Source organism: Carica papaya, chromosome 8 (genome assembly GCF_054855325.1).
Source record: "Carica papaya isolate Zhongbai chromosome 8, ASM5485532v1, whole genome shotgun sequence".
NCBI lineage: Eukaryota > Viridiplantae > Streptophyta > Magnoliopsida > Brassicales > Caricaceae > Carica > Carica papaya.
Window position 1 is genome coordinate 5,409,569 of NC_142316.1, and position 17,139 is coordinate 5,426,707.

Sequence of the window (17,139 nt, forward strand, 5' to 3'; positions counted from 1 at the left end):
TATGATAGAGTATGTCCGAAATATTCTAAACTTGAGCCGGTATTTTTTTGATAGCATGATGAATAAGAGCAGGAAGATAAGAAAGTTCGAGTGAGGCCTCCATCCTGAGATCAGACAGCTGCTGTACGTATTTGAGCTCAGCACCTACTCAACCATTCTGGCCAAGACACAGTTAGTAGAGAGGAACCTTTGCATCTTTCCTCCAATAATGGGGAATCCCAAACCCCCGATTTCACACTGCAAACCAGCACTCTCTGTATCGATTCAGCAAAGCAAGAAGGTTAGGCTAGTCACTCAAGCTCCTCCTCAGGCTCCAGTAATAGGACACGGTAGGACTTGCCAGAACTGTGATAAGAATTTTAGGGATCGAACCTGCTATCGTCTCAACAACACCTACCACATATGTGGGAGTGCCCAACACTACGTGAGAGAGTGCCCACGAAATTAGAATTAGGCTAGATCTCCTATTCAAGGCAGGACTTACAACCTCACTCAACAAGATACTAAAGCTAACCCGGATGTGATACAGCGTACACTATCTGTAATCACCTTGAATATATTTTGATTGATACTAGTATTTTACATTCATTTATCTCACATGATTTTGCACAAAACTTGAATGTATTACCTGAAATATTTGATTCTATATTATTTGTGTCTACTCCTAGAAGTAGAACACTATAAGGGGAGTTTATATACAAAGCTTGTATCATAAACATAACAGATAAAAAATTAAGTATGGACCTGACAGAGATTGACACAGAGGACTTTGATATAATTCTAAGAATGAACTGGTTAGTGATGTATCACACCATCGTAAATTATTTCCACAAAAAACTTATATTCAACTCTACTAGTGAAGAGTCATTTACAAGTTAATAAGAATTTTAAATATTATTCCCTCATGGCAATTTATTTATTATATAGTATTTTAACTTGGTTGTCTTTTCTACATTCGGCAAACCTAAGAAAGAAGTTTGCATTTAAGATATCCCGTAGTCCGAGACTTTCTGAATGTGCTTCATGATGAATTACTCGGACTGCTAATAGACAGAAAAGTTGAGGTCACCATAGATCTTCAGCCTGGCACCCAGCCTACAGTTGCCCCTTACCGCATGAGTCGTATGGAGATGGAAGAGCAGAAAAAAATAGTAATGAATTGTAGGATAGTGGGTTCATCCAATACAATGTATCTCCTTGAAGTGCTGAAGTCACATTTACAAGGAAATGGGATGTGACGTTAAAATTATGTATTGACTACAGAGGATTGAATAGGGTCACGATCAAGAACAAGTACCCCTCCCCAAGATTGATGATCTTTTTGACTAGTTACAGGGTGTCCAAGTCTTCTCCAAAATAGACTTGCATTTAGATTACCATCAGGTAAAGATAAGGGCAAATGACATTCCCAAAATAGCTTTTAGAATCAGGTACGAAGACTATGAGTTCTTAGTCATGCCATTTGGACTAACCAATGCATCAGCCATTTTTATGGACTTGATAAAAAAGATTTTTAGACAATTCCTATATTAGTTTGTCATTGTGTTTATCGATGATATCCTGGTCTATTCAAAGAGTAGAGAGAAACACGTTCACCACCTGACTCAAGTTTTGTAAGTTCTCAAAGAGAAGAAACTGTACACAAAATTGAACAAATGTGGTTTCTAACTCAAACAGACTATCTTACTATGACATATCATATCAAGGGATGAAGTATCAATAATCCCAGAAAAAGTTAAGGCTGTACTTGATTGGGAAAAATTGACTTCGGTTAAAGAGATTCATAACTTTCCAGGAATGACAAGTTATTATCATAGGTTTGTGAAAAGATTTTCTAGTCTAGCCACTCCTTTGACCCGACTCACAAAGAAGAACGTTAGGTTTGAATAGAATAAGAATTATGAAAGGAACTTTACAGAACTCAAGAAGCTATTGACTACTGCACCCTTGTTGGCTTTACTGAGTGGGACATGTGCATATGCAGTGTATAGTGATGGCTCATACAAGGAGTTGGGTTATGTTCTGATATAGTATAGGAATGTCATAGCCTATGGGTCCAGGCCATTAAAGAGTCATGAGAAAAATTACCCTACTATGATTTAGAATTTGTCATCATTATCCATACCTTGAAGATTTGGAACCACTACTTGTAAGGGGAGAATTTTGAGATTTATATTGATTATAAAAGCTTGAAGTACATATTCACTCAGAAGGATATCAACATGCATCAGAGATGTTAAATAGAGCTCCTCAAGGACTACGATTGTAATATTTTATACCACCTGGGCAAACACAACGTGGTAGCCGACACACTCAGTAGAAAAAGTGATGGTATGTTAGCTCACTTAATAGTTTCTGAATGCAGGGTAATAAAGGCTGCACAACAAATACGACTTCAAGACTTAAAAAGAGTTACATGTTTGGCCCACCAGATTGTCCAACTTGAATTAATCCAGAGAATAAAGGAAGTCAAATTTACCGATTTCACCACAGCAGCTCTCAAGAATGATGCAAAACAATGAGTAACTCCATAATTTCAAATCTCTGCCGATGGGTTGCTCAGGTTTCAAGACAAAGTGTGTGTTCCAGATGACAGTGAACTTAAAAGAGATATCATGATAAAAGCTCATAGCTCAAAGTTCGTCGTACATCCTGGAAGTACTAAAATATATCAAAGTATACGACTCTAATTTTAATAGAGTATGATGAAAAGAGAGATAGTCGACTTTGTCTCCAAGTGTCTGGTATGTCAACAGGTTAAGACAGAGCATCAATGCCCAAACAGGCTACTTCAGCCATTACTAATTCCAAAGCGGAAATGAAAACATATCACAATGAACTTCATGATATGGTTGACTAAGGCACATTCGGGACATGATACTATCTAAGTAATTATCGACCGGCTCACCAAGTCCTCTCACTTATTGGCTATCAAGATGATCGACCTCTTAGACAAGCTAACAAAAATATATATCTAGGAGAAAGTTAGGTTACATGGAGTTCAAGTAACAGTGGTATCCGACAGAGACTTCAAGTTCAGTTCTCAATTTTGGTCTAGTTTTCAGCAAGTCATGGAAGCGAAATTATCCCGCAATACAGCATTTCACCCTCAAACTGATGGATAATCAGAGATAACGATTCGTACACTGGAGGATATGCTTCGAGCTTATGTTTTAGCCTTCAGGGGCCATTGGAATGATCACTTATCTTTGATAGAGTTTGCCTACAATAATAACTACCAAACAAGTATCGGTATGTCTCTGTACGATGCATTATACGGCTGCCAATGCATGTCGCTAATCTGTTAGAAAGAGGTCGATGATAGAAAATTGTTTGACCTAAACCTTGTAGAGGAGACTACAGTCAAAATAGTTAAGATCATGAAGAATTTCCAGACAGCTCAGAGCATGCAGAAGAGTTATGCGGATACTTGGATGAGAGATTTAAAATTTGAGAAAGGTGATCGAGTGTTTCTTACAGTCACCCCTTTCAAGAAAATCAGTAAGTTTGGCAAGAGGAAAAAATTAAATCCTCGGTTCATCTGGCCATTTGAGATCCTAGAAAGAATTAATATGACCGCCTACAAACTAACACTACCTCCAAATATATCAATGATCTATAATGTGTTTCGTGTGTTCATACTACGCAAATACAACCCGAACCCCTCACACATCCTATCCCATGAGCCCCTCTCATCCTAGGAGGATCTATCATATGAGGAGGTACCAGTAGGCATTATAGATCAAAAGAGCAAGGTACTTCGCAACAGAGAAACTTCCTTCGTTAAGGTCATATGGTAGAATCACAAACAGAAAGAGACCATATGGGAGCTAGAATCGGACTTCAGAACCTAGTACCCCTAATTATTTGATTAAGTGAAAGGGTAACAAATTTGAAGGACCAAATTTTTTTCTTAATGGTGCGGGAGTTGTAATATCCGGGCCCAAAATTTAGTTCGGGATTAATTTTCATATTTATAAAAATAATTTTAAATATTAATTTAATTTAATTTTATTAAATTATTTGAGAAAAATAAATTATGGACAAAATTGAAAGCAATTTTAGGGAAGATAGGTGAAATTTTGAGTTCGGGGTGGTGTTTATGAAAAAAAAATAGAAAAAATGGGTCAAAATGAAAAAAACGAAAAATTCACCCACGTGGGATGGCACAGTCAGCAGCCACAACGAAATAGAGCACGCCGCATGGCAAACTACGCTGACATCGGTGCCACGCTGGCGATCCATGTGCCCAGCGATTTGACGGCCCAAGTTCAATCTCGTACGCGTGAACGGCTCAAATGCATTCCCTTCTTAGGCACGATTGGATAGATGAGATTAATCACGATGAACAGTTCGATGCGGCGATGATTCACCTCGGGTTGGCCGTTTTTGGCCGTTTTCAGCCGAATTCGGCCACACTTGCATCGGTCCCTGCGATAAAACAACCCTAGGGCCCTCGGGGGACCAAAAAAATTACAAAAAACCGAAGCTTACCGACGGCGGTGCTCTCGGGTGCGGCGGATCTCCGGTGAGGTTCGTGTTTTGGTGATTTGGCTCCGATCAACCTGTAGAGAAAAGAATGGTGATCACGGTGATATAAAAATTGTATCAAACGGAGGCCGGGAAGGGCCTCATCAGAGGCAAAAATCGAGGAGGGACGCGGCGGCGCCGCTGGGTTTCGGCCGTGTTTTCCGGCCGTTTGGCCAGAATTTTGGCTCTGATTTGGCCACAGGGGAACTCAGCGTGGAAAAACGAGCCCGGGGTATGAAATTTACCTCGATCAGCGGTCGAAAAACTCCCCGGTGCGGCGGCGGGTGGCGACGGCCGGCTCCTCTGACGTCTGGTTCGTCTTCTCCGGCAAGGGCAGGCGGCTAGGGTTTTTGTGGTCAGGTGTGGGGGTTTTATTTATACCCTTTTGCCTTTTGATCACAGCCGTCCATTTTGATTAAATCTGGGCCGTCCGTTCTTGATTGAATCTGGACCGTCCGTGCGATTGCATCTGGGCCGTCCGTGCGCACGCTTGATCTGGGTCGTCCGTGCGCGCGGGAACGCATCTGGGCCGTCCGATCGCGCGCACGCGGATCGCCCACGTGGCCTGTTTCCGGGTCGACGTGGTCTTTCCACGCGGCAGGTCCTGGTTGGCCAGGGCTGCTGACTAGGCCGCTGACGTGGCGCTGACGGGGCACAATTTTTTTAAATTGCGTTTTGACCTCCGATTTCCGATTTTCTTTTTAAAAATACCCCCAGAATCCTAATTTTCACCCCTTTTTTCCAAAATCAATTTCAATTAAATCCAAATAATATTTTTACCCCATTTTATCATTATTATTATTTTTATTTTTATTAAAAACAATTTAAATTAAATTAAATTAATCAATTAAAATAATAAAATTATAAATAAACTAAATAAAATTAATAATAATAATAATAAATAAAATCAAGAATTTATTGGGTGTTACAACTCTCCCCCCCTTAAAGAAATTTGGTCCCCCAAATTTGAGTCTTACTCTTGGTCGAACAAATGGGGATACTGGGCTCTAAATTCTGATTCTAGTTCCCAAGTAGCCTCCCTGGGCGTGTGGTTCTGCCACACGACCTTTACAAATGATATTTCGCGGTTGCGGAGTATTCTACTTTCTCGGTCCGTGATATCGACCGGTACTTCTTCATAAGACAAGTCCTCTTGGAGTGGAAGCGGTTCATGAGCCAAGACATGAGAAGGGTCCGAGTTGTACTTAGGTAGCATAGATACGTGAAACACGTTGTGAACTCGGGAGAGCTCGGGAGACAGTGCTAGTCTGTAAGCAGCGGTACCAATCTTGTCTAAGATTTCAAAGGGTCCAATATATCGGGGGTTTAATTTTCTCCTCCTGCAGAACCTACTAATTCCCTTGAAAGGAGTGACCTTGAGAAACACTCGGTCGTCTTTTTCAAACGCTAGATCCCTCCTCCGGGTGTCTGCATAACTCTTTTGTCTACTCTGTGCCTTCTGAATGTTCTTTCTGATTTTAGCTATCTTCGAAGTGGTCTCCTCTATCAACTCCGGACCGAACAATCTTCTGTCGCCCACTTCCTCCCAACAAATCGGTGATCTGCATGGACGTCCATATAATGCCTCATACGGGGCCATGCCATTGCTCACTTGATAGCTGTTGTTGTAGGCAAACTCTATCAGGGATAAATGGTCATCCCAATGGCCCCTGGAGTCAAGGACACAAGCTCGGAGCATATCCTCAAGCGTACGAATTGTCCTCTCTGATTGTCCATCAGTTTGGGGGTGGAAGGTAGTACTAAAAGATAGCTTTGTTCCCATAGCTTGCTGGAAGCTATTCCAAAACCGAGAAGTGAATCTGGGGTCCCTACCGGATACCACTGTCACTAGGACTCCATGCAATCTAACTATCTCCCGGATATACATTCTTGCCAACTTGTCCAACGAATCAGTCATTCTGATGGCTAGGAAGTGGGAAGACTTGGTAAGTCGGTCAACGATTACCCATATGGCATCGTGTCCTGAACGCGCCTTGGGTAGCCCCGATACGAAGTCCATGGTGATATGTTCCCACTTCCATTCCGGGATCGGTAAGGGCTGAAGTAACCCACCTGGGCGCTGATGTTCTGCCTTGACCTGCTGACATACCAAACATTTAGATACAAAGTCAGCTATATCTCTCTTCATCCCATTCCACCAGAACCGAGGTCGTATCGTTTGGTACATTTTGGTACTTCCCGGATGCATGGCAAACTTTGAACTATGGGACTCCGTCATGATGTCTCTTTTTAACTCACTGTCGTCTGGGACACACACTCTGTCCTTGAAACGAATTAATCCGTCGGCAGAGATCTGGAATTCTGAACTCACTCCCTGTTCTGCATCCTTCTTGTGGGTTACTAGGGCAGGGTCGACTGACTGGGCTTCCTTTATTCTTTGGATTAACTCGGGTTGGACTGCTAGGTGGCCCAAACATGTGGCCCTCTTCAGATCTCGCAGTCGAACCTACTGCGTGGCCCCAATTGACCTGCATTCTGAAATCATCAAGTGGACTAGGGTGCCTGCACTTTTCCTGCTGAGGGCATCGGCTACTACGTTGCCCTTACCTGGATGGTATAGGATATCACAATCATAGTCTTTGAGGAGTTCCATCCACCTTCTCTGACGCATGTTGAGATCCTTCTGAGTGAAAATGTGCTTCAAACTCTTATGATCGGTATAGATCTGAAAGGTCTCTCCATACAAATAATGGCGCCAGGTTTTCAAGATGTATATGATTGCGGCGAGCTCCAAGTCATGGGTAGGATAGTTCTTCTCATGATTCTTTAGCTGTCTGGACCCATATGCTATAACCTTTCCATGCTGCATCAGGACACAACCCAGGCCCAGATAGGAGGCATCACTATAAACTGTATACCCTCCTGATCCACTCGGTAGAGCCAGCACGGGTGCAGTAGTCAGTCGCTTCTTCAATTCTGAAAAACTCCTTTCGCAGTCCTCATTCCATTCAAACTTTGCATTCTTCTTTGTGAATCGGGTTAGAGGAGCTGCTAGGCTAGAGAACCCTTCGACGAACCGGCGGTAATAACCTGCGATCCCTAAAAAGCTGCGAATTTTCTTAACTGTTGTCAGCCTTTTCCAACCAAGTACCGCTTCAACTTTTTCGGGGTTCACTGATACCCCTTCATTCGATATAACATGTCCCAAGAAGGCGGTTTGCTCGAGCCAAAATCCACACTTGCTCAACTTTGTATAAAACTTCTTCTCCCTAAGGACCTGTAGGACTTGGGCAAGATGATGAGCATGTTCTTCTCTACTTTTTGAGTAGACTAAGATATCATCGATGAACACGATGACAAACTGATCCAAGAATTTTCTGAAGATCCTGTTCATTAGATACATAAAGATGGCCGGGGCGTTGGTTAGCCCAAACGGCATGACCAGGAACTCATAGTGTCCGTACCTGGTTCGAAATGCCGTCTTGGGGATGTCTTCTGTTCTTACTTTTACCTGATGGTAACCTGATCATAGATCTATTTTAGAAAAGACTCGTGCACCCTGCAACTGATCGAAAAGGCTATCAATCCAGGGAAGAGGATATTTGTTCTTAATTGTTACCTTATTTATCCCTCTTTAATCAATGCACAGTCTTAACGTTCCATCTCCTTTCCTTGCAAAAGTAACTTCGGCACCCCAAGGGGAAACGTTGTGTCTAATGAAACCACCGTCTTGTAACTCAGTGATCTGTTTTCTTAGTTCTTCCATCTCAATGCGGCTCATTCGGTAAGGAGCAACCGAGATGGGCTGGGTACCTGGCTGTAAGTCTATGGTGAACTCGACCTCTCTGTCCACTGGTAGACCGGGCAGTTCATCCGAAAATACGTTTGGAAAGTTTTGGACTACTGGAATCTCTTGGATACAAACTTCTTTCTTGGGTTTACCTAGTTAGAGAAAATACAGATTAAGGCACTAGGAATTAAGAAAACTTGCCATCAGGGAAAATCAGTACTGAATGATTTTATTAACTTGTAAATGGCTCCTCGTTGGGAGGATTAAATACAATCTTTTTGTTAAAGCAGTCTATGGTGGCGTGATACGCCGCTAGCCAATCCATTCATAGGATTACATCAAAATCCCCCGTGTCTAACCCTATCAGGTCTACCCTCAATTTTTTATTTGCTATCTCCACGGCACATGCCCTGTAGATAACCTCTCCTAGCAATGTCTCCCACCCAGCGGTAGATACAAGCAACAATGAATCAAGTCTATCAGGTGATACACAAATTTTGGAAGCAAGAACATGTGAAACAAAAGAATGTGATACACCAGTGTCAAACAAAACATGAGCAATGTGGCCAGAGATAGTATACATACCATGTACCACGTCCGGGTCTGCGTCGGCATCCTTCTGGGTAAGGTTGTAAACTCTGCCCTGGATTGGAGGCCTTCTTTGATTCTGGTTCCTAGGGCATTCCCTTGCATAGTGCTGGGCACTGCCGCATATGCGACAGGTGTTGCTGAGGCGGTAGGAGGGTCGGTCCCCGTGATCCCTGCCGCAGTGCTGGCATATCTTCCCACATGCTGCCCCTGTAGCCTGATGAGGGACCTGGATGGCGGGTCTGGGCCTCTTACTGGGTTGGACAGGCGCGGTAGGTGCTAGTCTGCGGAGCGGGGCTGAGGGTCGGGAACTCCCCCCTAGCTGAGGGTCGGTGTCGAAGCTCCTTTCTATGATTTGCGCCTTTACCAGGACTACTGAATATGTCTCGAGCTCCATTACCAGTAAGTGCTGTCTGATCTCTGGGCGGAGACCCCACTGGAATTTCCTGGCCTTTCGGCCCTCATCCATCAATGTCTCCGGGGCATATCGGCTCCAGGAACTTACGGGCATACTCTGACACTGTCATGTTTCCCTGGACCAATTGAGCAAACTTCATCTCCTTCAGGTGTTGGATGTGTTTAGGGAGGTACTCCGCGTGGAAGGCCACTAAGAACTGCTCCCAAGTAGCTGGTGTAGGCAGGGTGGTCCGCTTGAGCTCCCACCAGCGTACTGCTTCCCCTACCAGCATGTAGGAGGCAATGGCAGCCCTCTGCTCAGGAACTACTCCCAAGGTCTCGATAGCTCTCTCAGTCTCTGCCAGCCAATATTGGGCCTCTTCAAAAGAGGATCCCCCTGGAAAAGTAGAAGGGTTCAGCCTTCTGTACCTCTCTATGAAACCGAGGTCGATCAAGGAAAGAGCGGGGTCCCGAGGTAGAGGGACTGGGGCCGGCTGAGGGTGAACTGGGGGACCCTGTGGTGGCACCTGCTGATGTGGTGGGGGTATTGGAATGTGCTGTGGCGGTGCCTAGTGGTACCGTGGCTGTGGTACCGGGTCGTACCGCGGCTGTGGTGCCGGGTGGTACTGTGGAGGAACAGGCTCCTACCGGGGTGGCTTGGGATCAGCCTGCTGTAGCGGGGGCTCAACTGCGATAGCGGAGGAGGTCCAGGTAACTCCCTTCTCTCCTCTCGCCTTTGCTGGGCAGCTACGAGAGCTTCCACCATCTCAAATAGTCTGTCTAAATCCTCTCGAAGCGAATTATCTTGGGTTGCTCGGTTTAGTGGGGACCTTCCTCTCCTCATTTCCGTGTACCTGCATTCACAAGTAATGGTTGAGTAACGATCTATCGGTGAGTATTTTTCTAAGGCACTATTGTGTAAGGGATGGGTCCGAGGAAATGCGGCTCTGATACCAACTGTAACAGTCCAGAAATTTGAAATGAAATATGTGTATTAAAAAGGTCAAATGCGGAAGCGTAATAAAAATTTTGATTAAACATCCCTTACACCAAAACCAAAAACGTTCTCAAAGTATAAAAGAACGAACTAACTAAAAGAGAAACTCGAAAATAAAAGCTATAAATATGACTACAGAGTCTTCAGGCGTCCCCTTCGCCGTCTTCTTGCGGAACGGGCTCGGGAACAATGTCTTCCTAATCTGAAATGATTAAATAAGGAATGAGGTACACCAGCCCAGTAAAGACATCACACTATCTCACCGTCACAGAGGTAAAGGTGGGTAGAAAACACAAAAAGACCAATGGAGCATAGTTTACAACAAATTCTTTTATCAATAATAAAATCCTTTACTATTCACTTACCTCGGTGAAATTCATAAAATAATATACGAAAGCAATAATATTATCATCATCATGAAATCATAGGAACTGTATAACAGAATACTTATCACGCCTTTTGCATCTCAATCATTACACAACATATTTTTCCTTATTTACCAGCTTACTAGTATCCATGGGGATCCATAGGGGTCCCGCTACCCGTGACCCTTTAACACTTGTAATCAGATCCCAAGGCTGTCCCCATACCCCGTCCGGTATGAGGGTGAAACGGGTCGTCCCCATACCCCGTCCGGTATGGGCGCCAAAACATATAAGGTCTCCATACCCCATTCGGTATGAGAGACCACAATCCCGGTAGGGTTCTCTACGGACCCGGTCCGTCCACCATCTCCCAGGATATCTAGTCAGGCTGTCCACATTATCCATTCATCAATTCACGTAACCTTTTATTCCTTTTTTCCTCAGTCACCATCATCAAATCACACACAAACATGCAAACCAGTAGTTTATGCCAAACAAGACAACACAGTACATCGGGTTCTCAGTCATTCAGCCCATAATCAATAGAACAATGATATATACATACGAAACTATAAAATGGAAACATCAGACATCATACTGCATTTAAAACTGTAAAATAAAACAAACAACAATTGACCGACAAATACACCAGACTCGGGCTCCATTAGCGACCTTAAACAATTTCACACATCTATTGATTCATGAAATACCATTTTATCATTTATTGAACTTTAATACCGTGATAGGAAATAGGGTGAGGGGTCCTTACTTGTTTCGGGGTCCGAATACGGCTCTACAGTGCGCCTGCAAGTTGTCCCTAATTTTCCCTGAATTTTTTCCGGGAAACTGAAACACACTACTGGTACCTGCACGTGTCCCAAAAAAATTCCAAATTAGACCCAGGGCCCCTTTCGGCCAATATTGCAATTCCGGCACGGCGGCTCTGCCGTGCTCCAGCAACACTTGCGGCGGCAATTCGCCTCGGGTTGGCCGTTTTCGGCCACACTTGCATCGGTCCCTGCGATAAAACAACCCTAGGGCCCTCGGGGGGCCAAAAAAATTACAAAAAATCAAAGCTTACCGGCGACGGTGCTCTCGGGTGCGGCGGCTCTCCGGCGAGGTTCGTGTTTTGGTGATTTGGCTCCGATCAACCTGTAGAGAAAAGAATGGTGATCATGGTGATATAAAAATTGTATCAAACAGAGCCCGGGAAGGGTCTCATCGGAGGTAAAAACTGAGGAGGGGCGCGGCGGCGCCGCTGGATTTCGACCGTGTTTTCCGACCGTTTGGCCGGGATTTTGGCTCCGATTTGGCCACAAGGGAACTCAGCGTGGAAAAACGAGCCGGGGGTATGAAATTTACCTCGATCGGCGATCGGAAAACTCCCCGGTGCGGCGGTGGGTGGCGGCGGCCGGCTCCTCTGGCGTCTGGTCCGTCTTCTCCGGCGAGGGCAGGCGGCTAGGGTTTTTGTGGTCAGGTGTGGGGGTTTTATTTATACCCTTTTGCCTTTTGATCACAGCCGTCCATTTTGATTAAATCTGGGCCATTCGTTCTTGATTGAATCTCGGCCGTCCGTGCGCGTGCATCTGGGCCGTCCGTGCGATTGCATCTGGGCCGTCCGTGCGCACGCTTGATCTGGGCCATCCGTGCGCGCGGGAACGCCTCTGGGCCGTCCGATCGCGGGCACACGGATCGCCCACGTGGCCCGTTCCTGGGTCGACGTGGTCTTGCCACGCGACAGGTCCTGGTTGGCCAGGACTGCTGACGTGGCCGCTGACGTGGCGCTGACGGGGCACAATTTTTCTAAATTGCGTTTTGACCCCCGATTTCTGATTTTCTTTTCAAAAATACCCCCAGAATCCTAATTTTCACCCATTTTCCCTAAAATCAATTTCAATTAAATCCAAATAATATTTTTACCCCATTTTATCATTATTATTATTTTTATTTTTATTAAAAACAATTTAAATTAAATTAAATAAATCAATTAAAATAATAAAATTATAAATAAACTAAATAAAATTAATAATAATAATAATAAATAAAATCAAGAATTTATTGGGTGTTACATCCCACGTGTCACCGCATCAGTGTCCATTCTTATGCGGTGCATTCTGCTTCGTCGGGGCTGCTGACCGGGCATCCTACGTGGTAAAATTTTCTTAAACTATATTTTGACCCACAATTTTTTGATTTTCCTTTCAAAAATACCCATAAAACCCAAATTTTCATCCCTTTTTTTTTAAATTATTTTCAATTTCATCTTTCATCAAATTTTTTTCATTTTTACTATGTGTGTATAGTATAAAGGTGTCTAAGAAAGTCTAAGTATATAAAAGATAGTGAAAGGAAATAACATGAATAACATCAAGTTTTGAAAAACCAAAAATACCTGAATGGATATGATAATTAAAATTATATAGGAAACCATGTTGGTAAATAAAATATTAGCCAAATAATAAGGAAAAAGATAAAAATTTGGAGATGATAAAATAATTATAAAAATATATATAATTGCATCTTGGGAAGACATGATAGAAACAGTTTGACAATATTACAGCAAAAAAAAAAAAAAAAAATTGCCCAGTAAATATACCTTAAACAATGATTTTTAAATCTATTAGGAGTCAAACAACTATCCAAAATTTTATTATAAGATTTCTCATTGAATTCCTGTAAGAAAAATAGATAACCCTAATTGTTCTGAAATCCTTATCTAAGTTCTACATAAGGAATGCAATAAAGATTCAGAATCATAAGAAATTGAATAATTATATGAAAAAAAAAACCCTTCTAATAAAATGAAACAAACATGCCTAACTAGGATCCTTTTTAAAAATTCTCGTTACTCCTAAGTAAATTTTCATAATTGAAAGAAATGACCTAGGGGCATGTTCCCACAACAAACATTATATCAAGACAAACCTCCTAAATATATATTGTCATAGTAGCCAATGGAGACGTAGTGAACCATAACCACCACACCTAGAGGATTTCTCTCTCCAAACCAATAAGGAGAGATTGATGATATGATAAACCTATGAATCATATCTTAAAGTCATGCCTAAGGGGATCACTTGAAAATATTAGGAACCTAATACCTACAATAACTATAACTAAACATAAAAACTCATAACAAGACTGATGATCGGACCTTCTACCAAAGAAACTTCTAATTATCTTCAATAATAAGCATAGATTCCATAACTCGTTAAGTATATTGCAATTAGTCACGTTTTTAATTAAAAAAATAAAAGACCAATAAATTAAATTAGACACATGAAACTTAAGGGTGAGAATAGTATTAAATTAAAAGATGATTCTTTAACTAAACCAAATTTGTTTTCAAAATAATAATAATAATAATAAAATAAATAAATAAATAGAATGATGCACCATCAAATCCTAAGTAATAGAAACTCAAAGGGCAATTGATTTTTCCTTTTACTTAGGCATATGAACTTTGCAAGAAGGTAAACCTACAAGGTACTGTAGCTCTCTCAATAAAAAATAAAAAAAATAAAAAAAACTCATCCTTGTGGTGAATCGAGAAGGTGATGTACATAAAAAGACTATATAAGAGTAAAGATCAAACAAGTCATGATACTCCTAAATAAGGTTAAACGGTAATGATAACTACTTAAGCTATTACAAGGTAATGCTTGACATTAAGGAATTCGAAAGTTCAACATAAAAAGATAATATTCTCTTACATATATAAAATACCATAATCATATCGCTAGTGAAGGAGTCACTGGGAAATATTCTCTTACATATATTAAATACTATAATCATATCGCTAGTGAAGGGATCACTGGGAATTAGTAAGGATAATAGTTTTTAAATATTTGGTAGTATAAATTTGGATGACTAATTTTTTTTTATGGATGGAAATTGTAATTGCTTGAATTTTAGAAATAACTAAATTTTGTAAGTTAATAGAGAAATTTTTTTTTTTAAAAAAATGTTTGAGTTAATTAAATCAAATATAAATAAAATTATAAAATTATGGCTTTCTTGAAAAGAAATTTTGAAGTTAAAATATTTTTTTGAATTAAAAAAGGCTCATTTGAAATGATTTTAAGTGACAAAGGTCACTCTACAAATTTAAAAAAGCGGGCCACGTAGGATAACCCACGTGGCAGCTCGGCCAATTGGGTCACGCCGTATGGTGGCCACATTAGCAGGGCATCTGATGTGGGATCACATGCTGGCAATTCGTGTGCTTATGATTGAATGACTCTTCGCGTGCCATGTTAACCCGATCGAACAGTCGTGATCTTTTGGCCAGGAGTATTTAATCACCTCCTCCATCAGCCCCAAAAACCCTAGCTAACAGGGGGGGCATATGAAGAAGAAGCAAGGATGCCAGAAAGAGTTGCAGATGGTGGAATGACAGTGGCGCCACCGTGCTGGAAGTCTAAATCAGCTCCTGTAAGCGAGATTTTTTCCCTTTCCTTTATTTTTCCCTTTTTTTGACAATTTTTAATTACTTTACTATAGATTAGCTAGGAAAACATCAACCTAAGAGGAAGAGATGTGAACACCGCGACCGACGGCTGCTTGGGACGACGTGGTCGGCTTCTGACTCTAGTAAGAATGCCTAAATCCTTCCTTTATGATGGTTTAATCAAAGCCGTAACTTTAAAAAAAACTAAATTAAAGATAAAATCAATTCAACCCATGTTGTGTTGTCAATCCGATTAGATGCTGCCGATGGAGTTAATTAACTTTGATCCTTGTTCTAGTTGGTTTGCCCATTTAATTTTATTTTATTTTTATTTGTATTTTATTTACATTTTTATTTATATTGTTATTTTTATCTATTAGTTTATTTATCTTATCTTTATTCTTATTTCTTTTACAGTTTATAGTTGTCGATGTGTAAGTTACATATATATGAGAACATATTCGATGTATGGATAGCAAACATGTGTTTTGACGGTTATATTGGTGTGATTTATATATGTTTATGTGTTTACTGGTTGATTTGTTGACTATGAATCGTATGAATATGCATTGTTGGTAATATTGTTGTTGTGCATGTGTTGATTGAGATGGCTGTTGACGATGTAAATAGGGACATAAATTAATGTTATTACTTAGAGGTGAGTTTTCTCTTGTATTAGAATGTAAATATGATATTTGAGCAGGGAAAGAATAAGATGTCAAGGGTATTTATATTTATAAAGTTGATATATGAAATGGAAATAATCATTGAAAAGTAAAACTTACCGTGTATTATGGGAGAGAGTGTACGGACTTGGTACATAGGGTGAACCCTATAATAGACGTGTCCTCAGTCATACGGGGATAGAAAGTTCCATACCAGATGAGCTTGGGAGATATTTTAACGACATTCATACCGTACAGGGTATGAAGATGTCTAATAAGAGTGGTTTGTCCATTACCAGACAAGATATCGAGTCAGCCGGTGAATTATAAAAGAAATATTTGTATATCCATGTGTAGTGGGGATCCTATAGACTTCCAATGATACCGATAATGAAAATGATGACATATAATAGAAATGAGAATGAAAGTAACCTTTATTTTTTAGAATGGTACAGAGCCCTGAAATTCACATTGTTATCGAGATATGTATTGATTGTGTCTTTTACTCTATTTTGATGATATCTTGATATTGTGTGCATGGATGGTTGCTAGTAAAGAAGGGAATAGAAAAGGTTTTAAGTAAAAACAGAAAAATGATGCATCATCATTTAGCTTTTATTAAAAATGTTTGCTCCATATATTGTTTTATGATTTTCTATAACATTTTGGTTGTTATTACCATTGCAAAATTTTGATATTCTTATTGAGTTAGTATAGCTTACCCTATTCTTATTAATCATTTCTAATCAAGATGATCAAAACTCAAATTCCAAATAACGAAAGACTAGTTAGGATATTGAATTAATGTAACTCACCCTATTTTTATTAATCATTTCAAATCAAGAGGATTAAGATTCAAATCTTGAATAACGAAAGACTAGTTAGGATATTGTTCTACTTTATTTTGTCAAACAATAATTCAGATTGTTAATTTTATTTTATAATGATAGTTGTTTTAGGTAACAAAATAGTCTTGTAGGTATATTGGATATTTTAAGCCGATGTACAAGGGATATATTGTTTAAACACCAAGATTTTGTTGTTCTATATAATTTCAGTAGTTATTTTATTATGACATAGTATTGAGCGCACAGAATTTTGAATTGGGGGCTCGGGTTGTTAGAAAAATACTTTTTTGATTGCTTGTTTTTAGCTTATTTCTTTTGAAATTGGGATTCAGGTCTTCATACATTCCAGACTATCTTCGTTATAAGTTCAAGTAGTTGGGATTTCTATTAATTTTTCTTTTTCAATATCTCGAGACCTGTTTTGAGTTTTGCTGTGTATTATATCCTTGATTCAAAAAATTATAATATTTTCTTATTTTTGGCAGCTTTTATCATTTTTAGGATTATATATGGTAAACAAACTTACTTTCGTTGAAACATGCGTCCAAA